Source organism: Pseudorca crassidens, chromosome 19, assembly GCF_039906515.1.
Source record: "Pseudorca crassidens isolate mPseCra1 chromosome 19, mPseCra1.hap1, whole genome shotgun sequence".
Lineage (NCBI taxonomy): Eukaryota > Metazoa > Chordata > Mammalia > Artiodactyla > Delphinidae > Pseudorca > Pseudorca crassidens.
Genome location: NC_090314.1, coordinates 24,236,823 through 24,253,557, shown reverse-complemented (window position 1 = coordinate 24,253,557; position 16,735 = coordinate 24,236,823). Strand labels below are relative to the sequence as shown.

General features: G+C 68.6%; 8 non-coding genes across 8 annotated transcripts; all 8 read left to right on the top strand.

Annotated features, from left to right (window-relative positions):
• The first annotated feature begins 1,716 nt into the window (after positions 1 to 1,716).
• On the top strand, positions 1,717 to 1,835 carry LOC137214019 (5S ribosomal RNA). The gene has a single exon (XR_010938636.1). It is a non-coding gene; the product is annotated as a 5S ribosomal RNA (ribosomal RNA).
• Positions 1,836 to 2,773: 938 nt separating this feature from the next.
• Positions 2,774 to 2,892, top strand: LOC137213580 (5S ribosomal RNA). Its single transcript, XR_010938216.1, has one exon. It is a non-coding gene; the product is annotated as a 5S ribosomal RNA (ribosomal RNA).
• A 2,699-nt stretch (positions 2,893 to 5,591) lies between these two features.
• On the top strand, positions 5,592 to 5,710 carry LOC137214018 (5S ribosomal RNA). Its single transcript, XR_010938635.1, has one exon. It is a non-coding gene; the product is annotated as a 5S ribosomal RNA (ribosomal RNA).
• A 2,699-nt stretch (positions 5,711 to 8,409) lies between these two features.
• LOC137214016 (5S ribosomal RNA) lies at positions 8,410 to 8,528 on the top strand. The gene has a single exon (XR_010938633.1). It is a non-coding gene; the product is annotated as a 5S ribosomal RNA (ribosomal RNA).
• Positions 8,529 to 9,466: 938 nt separating this feature from the next.
• LOC137214015 (5S ribosomal RNA) lies at positions 9,467 to 9,585 on the top strand. Its single transcript, XR_010938632.1, has one exon. It is a non-coding gene; the product is annotated as a 5S ribosomal RNA (ribosomal RNA).
• Positions 9,586 to 10,522: 937 nt separating this feature from the next.
• LOC137214014 (5S ribosomal RNA) lies at positions 10,523 to 10,641 on the top strand. The gene has a single exon (XR_010938631.1). It is a non-coding gene; the product is annotated as a 5S ribosomal RNA (ribosomal RNA).
• A 2,695-nt stretch (positions 10,642 to 13,336) lies between these two features.
• On the top strand, positions 13,337 to 13,455 carry LOC137214013 (5S ribosomal RNA). The gene has a single exon (XR_010938630.1). It is a non-coding gene; the product is annotated as a 5S ribosomal RNA (ribosomal RNA).
• Positions 13,456 to 14,392: 937 nt separating this feature from the next.
• Positions 14,393 to 14,511, top strand: LOC137214012 (5S ribosomal RNA). Its single transcript, XR_010938629.1, has one exon. It is a non-coding gene; the product is annotated as a 5S ribosomal RNA (ribosomal RNA).
• Positions 14,512 to 16,735: the final 2,224 nt, after the last annotated feature.

The following is a 16,735-nucleotide window of genomic DNA, read 5'->3' as shown; positions in this document are numbered from 1 at the left end:
CCTTGGCCTCAGAGGCCTGCTGAAGGCCTGGCTGGAGTCCAGAGCCTCAGCCTTCTTCATGCCCTTCACTGGGCCTGGAGCTGGACCTGCCCAGATGTGGAACCTCCCAGTTTGGAAGCAACGTCTTGTATGAGGCTCTCTGTGGACAGGGACAGCTGAGACACAGAGGAGGTGCCCAGAGACCAGGGGTTTGGAGTCTGCAGCTGCAGATGTACTTAGTGCATGGTATAGGACCAGGAGGGGCCTGCTGGCAGAACTGTGGCCACTAAACCAAAGGGACCCTCAGGCCAAGAAGGGGACACTGGCTTCTTATTGCAGGAAGCCAAGCGCAGGGACCCAGGCTGGCAGAAGGAGTGGCGCTTCCAAGCCACAGACCACCAATGTTTCCTGGACTCTGGAGCTCTTTATTCCTCTCTCCATGCCCTGCCGCCCCCTGCCCCTGCCCCCATTTGCTGCTGGAAAGTTCATTTTCCCAGTCTGGCTCCCATGCAGAGAGGGCCTGGAGGCCGAGGTGGAAGGTAGCAGCGAGTTGGCCCGCGCTTGGCCCTCCTGCGGTTGCCGCTTCAGCACCAGACTGTCATACACCTGGTAGTTGACATTGCCTCCCGGGTTCCGGCTGAGTGGCATGAAGGTGGGCGGGGGTGGAGGGTGCTCGGTAGCCTGGACGTCGGGCAGGAGGTGAGAGGGGCGGAGGAGCAGCGCTGAGCTGGGAGCCGGGGCCCGCTGGTCCGAGGCCTCGGCCAGTACCGTGAGGGAGGCGGAGGTGGCCACAGGGCGCCGCAAGGGCAGGATCTCAGCCCATTCGGCCAGCGGGTGCCGCACCTCGTGGGGATCGCGGGAGTAATCCAAGTGTCCCGTGGAGGGATGCAGGCTGCGGTTGGACTCGCTGTGAGCACAGCTGGGGAGGCTACGTCTGTGGGCCGGTGGGGTGTCGCGCTACCAGGCGTCGGGCCGGTAGACCCGAGGCACCAGAGCGGATGGAGGCTCAGAGCCCTCCAGACCCAGACTCCGCCATGGGCCCAGTTGCTGTCCTTTTGGCCCGCGAGCCCCTCGACCTGCACCTGGCCGCCCCCACCGGCGCCAAGCCCCGGCGCCGCCACCTGTGTGCCTGTGTGTCCCTCCACAGCTCCCTCCGACAAAAGCCCCGCCCCACCACCACCCCGCCCCTCTGGCGTGTCACCGCGGTTGGGTGCGGGAGCGGGATCGAGGGCAGGGGCCGCTTCCCCGGGCCTGCCGGCCACCAGGGGCGGGGTCCTGAGCTCGGCGGGGGGTGTGGGGGCAAGGGTGGCCTTGCCGGGGCTGAGGGGCCGTGGCGACTCAATGGTGGCTCCCGGTGGCTTCGGGCCGGCTGCTGTCGGGCAGGAGGGCCGGCCCGGGCTGCGGCCGGGCTGCGCCTAGCGCCGCGTGGGCGGGCAGGGCCGATGCCCAAGGGACCGCGGGCCCCGGGCCCTGAAGCCTCCGGGGCCACGTCCCTGTGAGCGACGTGCGGGATCTTGGGCGGGGCGCCAAGCGCCGAAGGGTTTGCTGGGTCACGGCCGCCCTGGGCTGGGAGGTGGTCGCCAAACCCTCCGCCGCCGCCCGATACCCGAGACCTCCGTTCCCCCTGCCTGGGCGGGCGAGGGGGCCCTGTCGGGGCGGGCCGGCCGCCAGGCTGGCGTTAAGGCGCCAGCGCCAGCGAAACTGGGCCTCAAGAGGCAGCCGTCGGCCCCCGCCCCCGTCTACGGCCATACCACCCTGAACGCGCCCGATCTCGTCTGATCTCGGAAGCTAAGCAGGGTCGGGCCTGGTTAGTACTTGGATGGGAGACCGCCTGGGAATACCGGGTGCTGTAGGCTTTTTGCCTCCCGCTCCGCCCGCCTTCTCCTTTACTCGCCCGCGGCGGGGGCCGCCGGCTCCGCCCCCGCCGGGCCCCGCTGCAGGCCCCACCTCCTCAGGCCCCTCCCACCACGGCGCGCGCCGGCGGGGGCGCTCCCCGCCGGCCCGGCCGGCCAGGCGGCCAGAAGGCGGCCCTGGAAGGCAGCCGCACCCCAGACGCTCCCGGGGTGGCTGGCCCGGACCCAGACTCCGCCGCGGGCCCAGTGGCCGTCCTTTCGGCCCGCGAGCCCCTCGACCTGCACCTGGCCGCCCCCACCGGCGCCCAGACCCGGCGCCGCCACCTGTGTGCCTGTGTGTCCCTCCACAGCTCACTCCGACAAAAGCCCCGCCCCACCACCACCCCGCCCCTCTGGCGTGTCACCGCGGTTGGGTGCGGGAGCGGGATCGAGGGCAGGGGCCGCTTCCCCGGGCCTGCCGGCCACCAGGGGCGGGGTCCTGAGCTCGGCGGGGGGTGTGGGGGCAAGGGTGGCCTTGCCGGGGCAGAGGGGCCGTGGCGACTCAATGGTGGCTCCCGGTGGCTTCGGGCCGGCTGCTGTCGGGCAGGAGGGCCGGCCCGGGCTGCGGCCGGGCTGCGCCTAGCGCCGCGTGGGCGGGCAGGACCGATGCCCAAGGGACCGCGGGCCCCGGGCCCTGAAGCCTCCGGGGCCACGTCCCTGTGAGCGACGTGCGGGATCTTGGGCGGGGCGCCAAGCGCCGAAGGGTTTGCTGGGTCACGGCCGCCCTGGGCTGGGAGGTGGTCGCCAAACCCTCCGCCGCCGCCCGATACCCGAGACCTCCGTTCCCCCTGCCTGGGCGGGCGAGGGGGCCCTGCCGGGGCGGGCCGGCCGCCAGGCTGGCGTTAAGGCGCCAGCGCCAGCGAAACTGGGCCTCAAGAGGCCGCCCGCGGACCCCCGCCCCCGTCTACGGCCATACCACCCTCAACGCGCCCGATCTCGTCTGATCTCGGAAGCTAAGCAGGGTCGGGCCTGGTTAGTACTTGGATGGGAGACCGCCTGGGAATACCGGGTGCTGTAGGCTTTTTGCCTCCCGCTCCGCCCGCCTTCTCCTTTACTCGCCCGCGGCGGGGGGGCCGCCGGCTCCGCCCCCGCCGAGCCCCGCTGCAGGCAGTAGTCAAGGTGGTTTACCTGCCCGAGCAGGAAGCTTGGGCGATGGCAGAAGTGGGAAGAAACTCTTGAGCGCAGGTTCTTGGGATCCACGGAGCAGCGCATGCACATGCGATGGGTGCCTACACAGCTGGCTTGCTTGTCTGTGGGGAAAGGCGAGATGGGTCAGGGCCTGGGTTCCTGAGGGGCTGAGAATCAAGGCAGGGATAGAAGAAAGGGGACAGGCCCACATCTCCTGAACCCACGCCGGCGCCCACTCACCTTTGTGGAAAATACGATTGAAAAGTGCCCGCAAGAATCTCTTCAGATGCCTCCAGAGTTGAGGGAAGAAGGGGAGGGGGGAGGCCGGGAGCAGGGTGAGCCCTGAAATCCAACCCTTGTCCTGTCACACCCCAGCAGCCCTCCCACCTCAGCCCCTTCAAGACCCCAGGGCTCCCCCAACCGCGCTGCACAGATCCTGCCCTGACCATAGTCACCATGTTGATCCCCACGTTGAGCAAGATGAAGCTGACCGGGATCAGAAGAATTGAGTATCCTTGCTCCTGGCATTTCCTGGGGATGGGGCCAGTGAACGGCTCGGCTCGGTAGTAGTTTCGCTCACCCATGGCCGTTGGTCCCAGGACTGCCTGGGCCCTCTGCCCTCCAGTTTTAACTGGGAGCCAGACTGGGTCATAATGGGGCAGGTGGTGAGGTCACAGTGAGGGAGGGGGATGAAAAGGAGGGCCCAGAGTGGCATTCCCTGGTAACCAGGGTCAGGTAAGCTGAGCCTGGACAGTCAAACAGGGCCCGGTGGCCGGCATACATCCCCTCGAGCGGTCACTCATTCGCTCACCGCCCGCTGACTCACTTGTTCAAATGACACATTGCGTCTCTTGGCCCCTCTTGAGACTAGGAAGACCTTGGCCTCAGAGGCCTGCTGAAGGCCTGGCTGGAGTCCAGAGCCTCAGCCTTCTTCATGCCCTTCACTGGGCCTGGAGCTGGACCTGCCCAGATGTGGAACCTCCCAGTTTGGAAGCAACGTCTTGTATGAGGCTCTCTGTGGACAGGGACAGCTGAGACACAGAGGAGGTGCCCAGAGACCAGGGGTTTGGAGTCTGCAGCTGCAGATGTACTTAGTGCATGGTATAGGACCAGGAGGGGCCTGCTGGCAGAACTGTGGCCACTAAACCAAAGGGACCCTCAGGCCAAGAAGGGGACACTGGCTTCTTATTGCAGGAAGCCAAGCGCAGGGACCCAGGCTGGCAGAAGGAGTGGCGCTTCCAAGCCACAGACCACCAATGTTTCCTGGACTCTGGAGCTCTTTATTCCTCTCTCCATGCCCTGCCGCCCCCTGCCCCTGCCCCCATTTGCTGCTGGAAAGTTCATTTTCCCAGTCTGGCTCCCATGCAGAGAGGGCCTGGAGGCCGAGGTGGAAGGTAGCAGCGAGTTGGCCCGCGCTTGGCCCTCCTGCGGTTGCCGCTTCAGCACCAGACTGTCATACACCTGGTAGTTGGCATTGCCTCCCGGGTTCCGGCTGAGTGGCATGAAGGTGGGCGGGGGTGGAGGGTGCTCGGTAGCCTGGACGTCGGGCAGGAGGTGAGAGGGGCGGAGGAGCAGCGCTGAGCTGGGAGCCGGGGCCCGCTGGTCCGAGGCCTCGGCCAGTACCGTGAGGGAGGCGGAGGTGGCCACAGGGCGCCGCAAGGGCAGGATCTCAGCCCATTCGGCCAGCGGGTGCCGCACCTCGTGGGAATCGCGGGAGTAATCCAAGTGTCCCGTGGAGGGATGCAGGCTGCGGTTGGACTCGCTGTGAGCACAGCTGGGGAGGCTACGTCTGTGGGCCGGTGGGGTGTCGCGCTACCAGGCGTCGGGCCGGTAGACCCGAGGCACCAGAGCGGATGGAGGCTCAGAGCCCTCCAGACCCAGACTCCGCCATGGGCCCAGTTGCTGTCCTTTTGGCCCGCGAGCCCCTCGACCTGCACCTGGCCGCCCCCACCGGCGCCCAGCCCCGGCGCCGCCACCTGTGTGCCTGTGTGTCCCTCCACAGCTCCCTCCGACAAAAGCCCCGCCCCACCACCACCCCGCCCCTCTGGCGTGTCACCGCGGTTGGGTGCGGGAGCGGGATCGAGGGCAGGGGCCGCTTCCCCGGGCCTGCCGGCCACCAGGGGCGGGGTCCTGAGCTCGGCGGGGGGTGTGGGGGCAAGGGTGGCCTTGCCGGGGCTGAGGGGCCGTGGCGACTCAATGGTGGCTCCCGGTGGCTTCGGGCCGGCTGCTGTCGGGCAGGAGGGCCGGCCCGGGCTGCGGCCGGGCTGCGCCTAGCGCCGCGTGGGCGGGCAGGGCCGATGCCCAAGGGACCGCGGGCCCCGGGCCCTGAAGCCTCTGGGGCCACGTCCCTGTGAGCGACGTGCGGGATCTTGGGCGGGGCGCCAAGCGCCGAAGGGTTTGCTGGGTCACGGCCGCCCTGGGCTGGGAGGTGGTCGCCAAACCCTCCGCCGCCGCCCGATACCCGAGACCTCCGTTCCCCCTGCCTGGGCGGGCGAGGGGGCCCTGTCGGGGCGGGCCGGCCGCCAGGCTGGCGTTAAGGCGCCAGCGCCAGCGAAACTGGGCCTCAAGAGGCAGCCGTCGGCCCCCGCCCCCGTCTACGGCCATACCACCCTGAACGCGCCCGATCTCGTCTGATCTCGGAAGCTAAGCAGGGTCGGGCCTGGTTAGTACTTGGATGGGAGACCGCCTGGGAATACCGGGTGCTGTAGGCTTTTTGCCTCCCGCTCCGCCCGCCTTCTCCTTTACTCGCCCGCGGCGGGGGGGCCGCCGGCTCCGCCCCCGCCGAGCCCCGCTGCAGGCAGTAGTCAAGGTGGTTTACCTGCCCGAGCAGGAAGCTTGGGCGATGGCAGAAGTGGGAAGAAACTCTTGAGCGCAGGTTCTTGGGATCCACGGAGCAGCGCATGCACATGCGATGGGTGCCTACACAGCTGGCTTGCTTGTCTGTGGGGAAAGGCGAGATGGGTCAGGGCCTGGGTTCCTGAGGGGCTGAGAATCAAGGCAGGGATAGAAGAAAGGGGACAGGCCCACATCTCCTGAACCCACGCCGGCGCCCACTCACCTTTGTGGAAAATACGATTGAAAAGTGCCCGCAAGAATCTCTTCAGATGCCTCCAGAGTTGAGGGAAGAAGGGGAGGGGGGAGGCCGGGAGCAGGGTGAGCCCTGAAATCCAACCCTTGTCCTGTCACACCCCAGCAGCCCTCCCACCTCAGCCCCTTCAAGACCCCAGGGCTCCCCCAACCGCGCTGCACAGATCCTGCCCTGACCATAGTCACCATGTTGATCCCCACGTTGAGCAAGATGAAGCTGACCGGGATCAGAAGAATTGAGTATCCTTGCTCCTGGCATTTCCTGGGGATGGGGCCAGTGAACGGCTCGGCTCGGTAGTAGTTTCGCTCACCCATGGCCGTTGGTCCCAGGACTGCCTGGGCCCTCTGCCCTCCAGTTTTAACTGGGAGCCAGACTGGGTCATAATGGGGCAGGTGGTGAGGTCACAGTGAGGGAGGGGGATGAAAAGGAGGGCCCAGAGTGGCATTCCCTGGTAACCAGGGTCAGGTAAGCTGAGCCTGGACAGTCAAACAGGGCCCGGTGGCCGGCATACATCCCCTCGAGCGGTCACTCATTCGCTCACCGCCCGCTGACTCACTTGTTCAAATGACACATTGCGTCTCTTGGCCCCTCTTGAGACTAGGAAGACCTTGGCCTCAGAGGCCTGCTGAAGGCCTGGCTGGAGTCCAGAGCCTCAGCCTTCTTCATGCCCTTCACTGGGCCTGGAGCTGGACCTGCCCAGATGTGGAACCTCCCAGTTTGGAAGCAACGTCTTGTATGAGGCTCTCTGTGGACAGGGACAGCTGAGACACAGAGGAGGTGCCCAGAGACCAGGGGTTTGGAGTCTGCAGCTGCAGATGTACTTAGTGCATGGTATAGGACCAGGAGGGGCCTGCTGGCAGAACTGTGGCCACTAAACCAAAGGGACCCTCAGGCCAAGAAGGGGACACTGGCTTCTTATTGCAGGAAGCCAAGCGCAGGGACCCAGGCTGGCAGAAGGAGTGGCGCTTCCAAGCCACAGACCACCAATGTTTCCTGGACTCTGGAGCTCTTTATTCCTCTCTCCATGCCCTGCCGCCCCCTGCCCCTGCCCCCATTTGCTGCTGGTAAGTTCATTTTCCCAGTCTGGCTCCCATGCAGAGAGGGCCTGGAGGCCGAGGTGGAAGGTAGCAGCGAGTTGGCCCGCGCTTGGCCCTCCTGCGGTTGCCGCTTCAGCACCAGACTGTCATACACCTGGTAGTTGGCATTGCCTCCCGGGTTCCGGCTGAGTGGCATGAAGGTGGGCGGGGGTGGAGGGTGCTCGGTAGCCTGGACGTCGGGCAGGAGGTGAGAGGGGCGGAGGAGCAGCGCTGAGCTGGGAGCCGGGGCCCGCTGGTCCGAGGCCTCGGCCAGTACCGTGAGGGAGGCGGAGGTGGCCACAGGGCGCCGCAAGGGCAGGATCTCAGCCCATTCGGCCAGCGGGTGCCGCACCTCGTGGGAATCGCGGGAGTAATCCAAGTGTCCCGTGGAGGGATGCAGGCTGCGGTTGGACTCGCTGTGAGCACAGCTGGGGAGGCTACGTCTGTGGGCCGGTGGGGTGTCGCGCTACCAGGCGTCGGGCCGGTAGACCCGAGGCACCAGAGCGGATGGAGGCTCAGAGCCCTCCAGACCCAGACTCCGCCATGGGCCCAGTTGCTGTCCTTTCGGCCCGCGAGCCCCTCGACCTGCACCTGGCCGCCCCCACCGGCGCCCAGCCCCGGCGCCGCCACCTGTGTGCCTGTGTGTCCCTCCACAGCTCCCTCCGACAAAAGCCCCGCCCCACCACCACCCCGCCCCTCTGGCGTGTCACCGCGGTTGGGTGCGGGAGCGGGATCGAGGGCAGGGGCCGCTTCCCCGGGCCTGCCGGCCACCAGGGGCGGGGTCCTGAGCTCGGCGGGGGGTGTGGGGGCAAGGGTGGCCTTGCCGGGGCTGAGGGGCCGTGGCGACTCAATGGTGGCTCCCGGTGGCTTCGGGCCGGCTGCTGTCGGGCAGGAGGGCCGGCCCGGGCTGCGGCCGGGCTGCGCCTAGCGCCGCGTGGGCGGGCAGGGCCGATGCCCAAGGGACCGCGGGCCCCGGGCCCTGAAGCCTCCGGGGCCACGTCCCTGTGAGCGACGTGCGGGATCTTGGGCGGGGCGCCAAGCGCCGAAGGGTTTGCTGGGTCACGGCCGCCCTGGGCTGGGAGGTGGTCGCCAAACCCTCCGCCGCCGCCCGATACCCGAGACCTCCGTTCCCCCTGCCTGGGCGGGCGAGGGGGCCCTGTCGGGGCGGGCCGGCCGCCAGGCTGGCGTTAAGGCGCCAGCGCCAGCGAAACTGGGCCTCAAGAGGCAGCCGTCGGCCCCCGCCCCCGTCTACGGCCATACCACCCTGAACGCGCCCGATCTCGTCTGATCTCGGAAGCTAAGCAGGGTCGGGCCTGGTTAGTACTTGGATGGGAGACCGCCTGGGAATACCGGGTGCTGTAGGCTTTTTGCCTCCCGCTCCGCCCGCCTTCTCCTTTACTCGCCCGCGGCGGGGGCCGCCGGCTCCGCCCCCGCCGGGCCCCGCTGCAGGCCCCACCTCCTCAGGCCCCTCCCACCACGGCGCGCGCCGGCGGGGGCGCTCCCCGCCGGCCCGGCCGGCCAGGCGGCCAGAAGGCGGCCCTGGAAGGCAGCCGCACCCCAGACGCTCCCGGGGTGGCTGGCCCGGACCCAGACTCCGCCGCGGGCCCAGTGGCCGTCCTTTCGGCCCGCGAGCCCCTCGACCTGCACCTGGCCGCCCCCACCGGCGCCCAGCCCCGGCGCCGCCACCTGTGTGCCTGTGTGTCCCTCCACAGCTCCCTCCGACAAAAGCCCCGCCCCACCACCACCCCGCCCCTCTGGCGTGTCACCGCGGTTGGGTGCGGGAGCGGGATCGAGGGCAGGGGCCGCTTCCCCGGGCCTGCCGGCCACCAGGGGCGGGGTCCTGAGCTCGGCGGGGGGTGTGGGGGCAAGGGTGGCCTTGCCGGGGCAGAGGGGCCGTGGCGACTCAATGGTGGCTCCCGGTGGCTTCGGGCCGGCTGCTGTCGGGCAGGAGGGCCGGCCCGGGCTGCGGCCGGGCTGCGCCTAGCGCCGCGTGGGCGGGCAGGACCGATGCCCAAGGGACCGCGGGCCCCGGGCCCTGAAGCCTCCGGGGCCACGTCCCTGTGAGCGACGTGCGGGATCTTGGGCGGGGCGCCAAGCGCCGAAGGGTTTGCTGGGTCACGGCCGCCCTGGGCTGGGAGGTGGTCGCCAAACCCTCCGCCGCCGCCCGATACCCGAGACCTCCGTTCCCCCTGCCTGGGCGGGCGAGGGGGCCCTGCCGGGGCGGGCCGGCCGCCAGGCTGGCGTTAAGGCGCCAGCGCCAGCGAAACTGGGCCTCAAGAGGCCGCCCGCGGCCCCCCGCCCCCGTCTACGGCCATACCACCCTGAACGCGCCCGATCTCGTCTGATCTCGGAAGCTAAGCAGGGTCGGGCCTGGTTAGTACTTGGATGGGAGACCGCCTGGGAATACCGGGTGCTGTAGGCTTTTTGCCTCCCGCTCCGCCCGCCTTCTCCTTTACTCGCCCGCGGCGGGGGCCGCCGGCTCCGCCCCCGCCGGGCCCCGCTGCAGGACCCACCTCCTCAGGCCCCTCCCACCACGGCGCGCGCCGGCGGGGGCGCTCCCCGCCGGCCCGGCCGGCCAGGCGGCCAGAAGGCGGCCCTGGAAGGCAGCCGCACCCCAGACGCTCCCGGGGTGGCTGGCCCAGACCCAGACTCCGCCGCGGGCCCAGTGGCCGTCCTTTCGGCCCGCGAGCCCCTCGACCTGCACCTGGCCGCCCCCACCGGCGCCTAGCCCAGGCGCCGCCATCTGTGTGCCGGTGTGTCCCTCCACAGCTCCCTCCGACAAAAGCCCCGCCCCACCACCACCCCGCCCCTCTGGCGTGTCACCGCGGTTGGGTGCTGGAGCGGGATCAAGGGCAGGGGCCGCTTCCCCGGGCCTGCCGGCCACCAGGGGCGGGGTCCTGAGCTCGGCGGGGGGTGTGGGGGCAAGGGTGGCCTTGCCGGGGCTGAGGGGCCGTGGCGACTCAATGGTGGCTCCCGGTGGCTTCGGGCCGGCTGCTGTCAGGCAGGAGGGCCGGCCCGGGCTGCGGCCGGGCTGCGCCTAGCTCCGCGTGGGCGGGCAGGACCGATGCCCAAGGGACCACGGGCCCCGGGGCCTGAAGCCTCCGGGGCCACGTCCCTGTGAGCGACGTGCGGGATCTTGGGCGGGGCGCCAAGCGCCGAAGGGTTTGCTGGGTCACGGCCGCCCTGGGCTGGGAGGTGGTCGCCAAACCCTCCGCCGCCGCCCGATACCCGAGACCTCCGTTCCCCCTGCCTGGGCGGGCGAGGGGGCCCTGTCGGGGCGGGCCGGCCGCCAGGCTGGCGTTAAGGCGCCAGCGCCAGCGAAACTGGGCCTCAAGAGGCAGCCGTCGGCCCCCGCCCCCGTCTACGGCCATACCACCCTGAACGCGCCCGATCTCGTCTGATCTCGGAAGCTAAGCAGGGTCGGGCCTGGTTAGTACTTGGATGGGAGACCGCCTGGGAATACCGGGTGCTGTAGGCTTTTTGCCTCCCGCTCCGCCCGCCTTCTCCTTTACTCGCCCGCGGCGGGGGGGCCGCCGGCTCCGCCCCCGCCGAGCCCCGCTGCAGGCAGTAGTCAAGGTGGTTTACCTGCCCGAGCAGGAAGCTTGGGCGACGGCAGAAGTGGGAAGAAACTCTTGAGCACAGGTTCTTGGGATCCACGGAGCAGCGCATGCACATGCCATGGGTGCCTACACAGCTGGCTTGCTTGTCTGTGGGGAAAGGCGAGATGGGTCAGGGCCTGGGTTCCTGAGGGGCTGAGAATCAAGGCAGGGATAGAAGAAAGGGGACAGGCCCACATCCCCTGAACCCACGCCGGCGCCCACTCACCTTTGTGGAAAATACGATTGAAAAGTGCCCGCAAGAATCTCTTCAGATGCCTCCAGAGTTGAGGGAAGAAGGGGAGGGGGGAGGCCGGGAGCAGGGTGAGCCCTGAAATCCAACCCTTGTCCTGTCACACCCCAGCAGCCCTCCCACCTCAGCCCCTTCAAGACCCCAGGGCTCCCCCAACCGCGCTGCACAGATCCTGCCCTGACCATAGTCACCATGTTGATCCCCACGTTGAGCAAGATGAAGCTGACCGGGATCAGAAGAATTGAGTATCCTTGCTCCTGGCATTTCCTGGGGATGGGGCCAGTGAACGGCTCGGCTCGGTAGTAGTTTCGCTCACCCATGGCCGTTGGTCCCAGGACTGCCTGGGCCCTCTGCCCTCCAGTTTTAACTGGGAGCCAGACTGGGTCATAATGGGGCAGGTGGTGAGGTCACAGTGAGGGAGGGGGATGAAAAGGAGGGCCCAGAGTGGCATTCCCTGGTAACCAGGGTCAGGTAAGCTGAGCCTGGACAGTCAAACAGGGCCCGGTGGCCGGCATACATCCCCTCGAGCGGTCACTCATTCGCTCACCGCCCGCTGACTCACTTGTTCAAATGACACATTGCGTCTCTTGGCCCCTCTTGAGACTAGGAAGACCTTGGCCTCAGAGGCCTGCTGAAGGCCTGGCTGGAGTCCAGAGCCTCAGCCTTCTTCATGCCCTTCACTGGGCCTGGAGCTGGACCTGCCCAGATGTGGAACCTCCCAGTTTGGAAGCAACGTCTTGTATGAGGCTCTCTGTGGACAGGGACAGCTGAGACACAGAGGAGGTGCCCAGAGACCAGGGGTTTGGAGTCTGCAGCTGCAGATGTACTTAGTGCATGGTATAGGACCAGGAGGGGCCTGCTGGCAGAACTGTGGCCACTAAACCAAAGGGACCCTCAGGCCAAGAAGGGGACACTGGCTTCTTATTGCAGGAAGCCAAGCGCAGGGACCCAGGCTGGCAGAAGGAGTGGCGCTTCCAAGCCACAGACCACCAATGTTTCCTGGACTCTGGAGCTCTTTATTCCTCTCTCCATGCCCTGCCGCCCCCTGCCCCTGCCCCCATTTGCTGCTGGTAAGTTCATTTTCCCAGTCTGGCTCCCGTGCAGAGAGGGCCTGGAGGCCGAGGTGGAAGGTAGCAGCGAGTTGGCCCGCGCTTGGCCCTCCTGCGGTTGCCGCTTCAGCACCAGACTGTCATACACACCTGGTAGTTGGCATTGCCTCCCGGGTTCCGGCTGAGTGGCATGAAGGTGGGCGGGGGTGGAGGGTGCTCGGTAGCCTGGACGTCGGGCAGGAGGTGAGAGGGGCGGAGGAGCAGCGCTGAGCTGGGAGCCGGGGCCCGCTGGTCCGAGGCCTCGGCCAGTACCGTGAGGGAGGCGGAGGTGGCCACAGGGCGCCGCAAGGGCAGGATCTCAGCCCATTCGGCCAGCGGGTGCCGCACCTCGTGGGGATCGCGGGAGTAATCCAAGTGTCCCGTGGAGGGATGCAGGCTGCGGTTGGACTCGCTGTGAGCACAGCTGGGGAGGCTACGTCTGTGGGCCGGTGGGGTGTCGCGCTACCAGGCTTCGGGCCGGTAGACCCGAGGCACCAGAGCGGATGGAGGCTCAGAGCCCTCCAGACCCAGACTCCGCCATGGGCCCAGTTGCCGTCATTTCGGCCCGCGAGCCCCTCGACCTGCACCTGGCCGCCCCCACCGGCGCCCAGCCCCGGCGCCGCCACCTGTGTGCCGGTGTGTCCCTCCACAGCTCCCTCCGACAAAAGCCCCCCCACACCCCGCCCCTGTGGCGTGTCACCGCGGCCGGGTGCGGGAGCGGGATCGAGGGCAGGGGCCGCTTCCCCGGGCCTGCCGGCCACCAGGGGCGGGGTCCTGAGCTCGGCGGGGGGTGTGGGGGCAAGGGTGGCCTTGCCGGGGCTGAGGGGCCGTGGCGACTCAATGGTGGCTCCCGGTGGCTTCGGGCCGGCTGCTGTCGGGCAGGAGGGCCGGCCCGGGCTGCGGCCGGGCTGCGCCTAGCGCCGCGTGGGCGGGCAGGGCCGATGCCCAAGGGACCGCGGGCCCCGGGCCCTGAAGCCTCCGGGGCCACGTCCCTGTGAGCGACGTGCGGGATCTTGGGCGGGGCGCCAAGCGCCGAAGGGTTTGCTGGGTCACGGCCGCCCTGGGCTGGGAGGTGGTCGCCAAACCCTCCGCCGCCGCCCGATACCCGAGACCTCCGTTCCCCCTGCCTGGGCGGGCGAGGGGGCCCTGTCGGGGCGGGCCGGCCGCCAGGCTGGCGTTAAGGCGCCAGCGCCAGCGAAACTGGGCCTCAAGAGGCAGCCGTCGGCCCCCGCCCCCGTCTACGGCCATACCACCCTGAACGCGCCCGATCTCGTCTGATCTCGGAAGCTAAGCAGGGTCGGGCCTGGTTAGTACTTGGATGGGAGACCGCCTGGGAATACCGGGTGCTGTAGGCTTTTTGCCTCCCGCTCCGCCCGCCTTCTCCTTTACTCGCCCGCGGCGGGGGCCGCCGGCTCCGCCCCCGCCGGGCCCCGCTGCAGGCCCCACCTCCTCAGGCCCCTCCCACCACGGCGCGCGCCGGCGGGGTCGCTCCCCGCCGGCCCGGCCGGCCAGGCGGCCAGAAGGCGGCCCTGGAAGGCAGCCGCACCCCAGACGCTCCCGGGGTGGCTGGCCCGGACCCAGACTCCGCCGCGGGCCCAGTGGCCGTCCTTTCGGCCCGCGAGCCCCTCGACCTGCACCTGGCCGCCCCCACCGGCGCCCAGCCCCGGCGCCGCCACCTGTGTGCCTGTGTGTCCCTCCACAGCTCCCTCCGACAAAAGCCCCGCCCCACCACCACCCCGCCCCTCTGGCGTGTCACCGCGGTTGGGTGCGGGAGCGGGATCGAGGGCAGGGGCCGCTTCCCCGGGCCTGCCGGCCACCAGGGGCGGGGTCCTGAGCTCGGCGGGGGGTGTGGGGGCAAGGGTGGCCTTGCCGGGGCAGAGGGGCCGTGGCGACTCAATGGTGGCTCCCGGTGGCTTCGGGCCGGCTGCTGTCGGGCAGGAGGGCCGGCCCGGGCTGCGGCCGGGCTGCGCCTAGCGCCGCGTGGGCGGGCAGGACCGATGCCCAAGGGACCGCGGGCCCCGGGCCCTGAAGCCTCCGGGGCCACGTCCCTGTGAGCGACGTGCGGGATCTTGGGCGGGGCGCCAAGCGCCGAAGGGTTTGCTGGGTCACGGCCGCCCTGGGCTGGGAGGTGGTCGCCAAACCCTCCGCCGCCGCCCGATACCCGAGACCTCCGTTCCCCCTGCCTGGGCGGGCGAGGGGGCCCTGCCGGGGCGGGCCGGCCGCCAGGCTGGCGTTAAGGCGCCAGCGCCAGCGAAACTGGGCCTCAAGAGGCAGCCGTCGGCCCCCGCCCCCGTCTACGGCCATACCACCCTGAACGCGCCCGATCTCGTCTGATCTCGGAAGCTAAGCAGGGTCGGGCCTGGTTAGTACTTGGATGGGAGACCGCCTGGGAATACCGGGTGCTGTAGGCTTTTTGCCTCCCGCTCCGCCCGCCTTCTCCTTTACTCGCCCGCGGCGGGGGGGCCGCCGGCTCCGCCCCCGCCGAGCCCCGCTGCAGGCAGTAGTCAAGGTGGTTTACCTGCCCGAGCAGGAAGCTTGGGCGACGGCAGAAGTGGGAAGAAACTCTTGAGCGCAGGTTCTTGGGATCCACGGAGCAGCGCATGCACATGCCATGGGTGCCTACACAGCTGGCTTGCTTGTCTGTGGGGAAAGGCGAGATGGGTCAGGGCCTGGGTTCCTGAGGGGCTGAGAATCAAGGCAGGGATAGAAGAAAGGGGACAGGCCCACATCCCCTGAACCCACGCCGGCGCCCACTCACCTTTGTGGAAAATACGATTGAAAAGTGCCCGCAAGAATCTCTTCAGATGCCTCCAGAGTTGAGGGAAGAAGGGGAGGGGGGAGGCCGGGAGCAGGGTGAGCCCTGAAATCCAACCCTTGTCCTGTCACACCCCAGCAGCCCTCCCACCTCAGCCCCTTCAAGACCCCAGGGCTCCCCCAACCGCGCTGCACAGATCCTGCCCTGACCATAGTCACCATGTTGATCCCCACGTTGAGCAAGATGAAGCTGACCGGGATCAGAAGAATTGAGTATCCTTGCTCCTGGCATTTCCTGGGGATGGGGCCAGTGAACGGCTCGGCTCGGTAGTAGTTTCGCTCACCCATGGCCGTTGGTCCCAGGACTGCCTGGGCCCTCTGCCCTCCAGTTTTAACTGGGAGCCAGACTGGGTCATAATGGGGCAGGTGGTGAGGTCACAGTGAGGGAGGGGGATGAAAAGGAGGGCCCAGAGTGGCATTCCCTGGTAACCAGGGTCAGGTAAGCTGAGCCTGGACAGTCAAACAGGGCCCGGTGGCCGGCATACATCCCCTCGAGCGGTCACTCATTCGCTCACCGCCCGCTGACTCACTTGTTCAAATGACACATTGCGTCTCTTGGCCCCTCTTGAGACTAGGAAGACCTTGGCCTCAGAGGCCTGCTGAAGGCCTGGCTGGAGTCCAGAGCCTCAGCCTTCTTCATGCCCTTCACTGGGCCTGGAGCTGGACCTGCCCAGATGTGGAACCTCCCAGTTTGGAAGCAACGTCTTGTATGAGGCTCTCTGTGGACAGGGACAGCTGAGACACAGAGGAGGTGCCCAGAGACCAGGGGTTTGGAGTCTGCAGCTGCAGATGTACTTAGTGCATGGTATAGGACCAGGAGGGGCCTGCTGGCAGAACTGTGGCCACTAAACCAAAGGGACCCTCAGGCCAAGAAGGGGACACTGGCTTCTTATTGCAGGAAGCCAAGCGCAGGGACCCAGGCTGGCAGAAGGAGTGGCGCTTCCAAGCCACAGACCACCAATGTTTCCTGGACTCTGGAGCTCTTTATTCCTCTCTCCATGCCCTGCCGCCCCCTGCCCCTGCCCCCATTTGCTGCTGGTAAGTTCATTTTCCCAGTCTGGCTCCCGTGCAGAGAGGGCCTGGAGGCCGAGGTGGAAGGTAGCAGCGAGTTGGCCCGCGCTTGGCCCTCCTGCGGTTGCCGCTTCAGCACCAGACTGTCATACACACCTGGTAGTTGGCATTGCCTCCCGGGTTCCGGCTGAGTGGCATGAAGGTGGGCGGGGGTGGAGGGTGCTCGGTAGCCTGGACGTCGGGCAGGAGGTGAGAGGGGCGGAGGAGCAGCGCTGAGCTGGGAGCCGGGGCCCGCTGGTCCGAGGCCTCGGCCAGTACCGTGAGGGAGGCGGAGGTGGCCACAGGGCGCCGCAAGGGCAGGATCTCAGCCCATTCGGCCAGCGGGTGCCGCACCTCGTGGGGATCGCGGGAGTAATCCAAGTGTCCCGTGGAGGGATGCAGGCTGCGGTTGGACTCGCTGTGAGCACAGCTGGGGAGGCTACGTCTGTGGGCCGGTGGGGTGTCGCGCTACCAGGCTTCGGGCCGGTAGACCCGAGGCACCAGAGCGGATGGAGGCTCAGAGCCCTCCAGACCCAGACTCCGCCATGGGCCCAGTTGCCGTCATTTCGGCCCGCGAGCCCCTCGACCTGCACCTGGCCGCCCCCACCGGCGCCCAGCCCCGGCGCCGCCACCTGTGTGCCGGTGTGTCCCTCCACAGCTCCCTCCGACAAAAGCCCCCCCACACCCCGCCCCTGTGGCGTGTCACCGCGGCCGGGTGCGGGAGCGGGATCGAGGGCAGGGGCCGCTTCCCCGGGCCTGCCGGCCACCAGG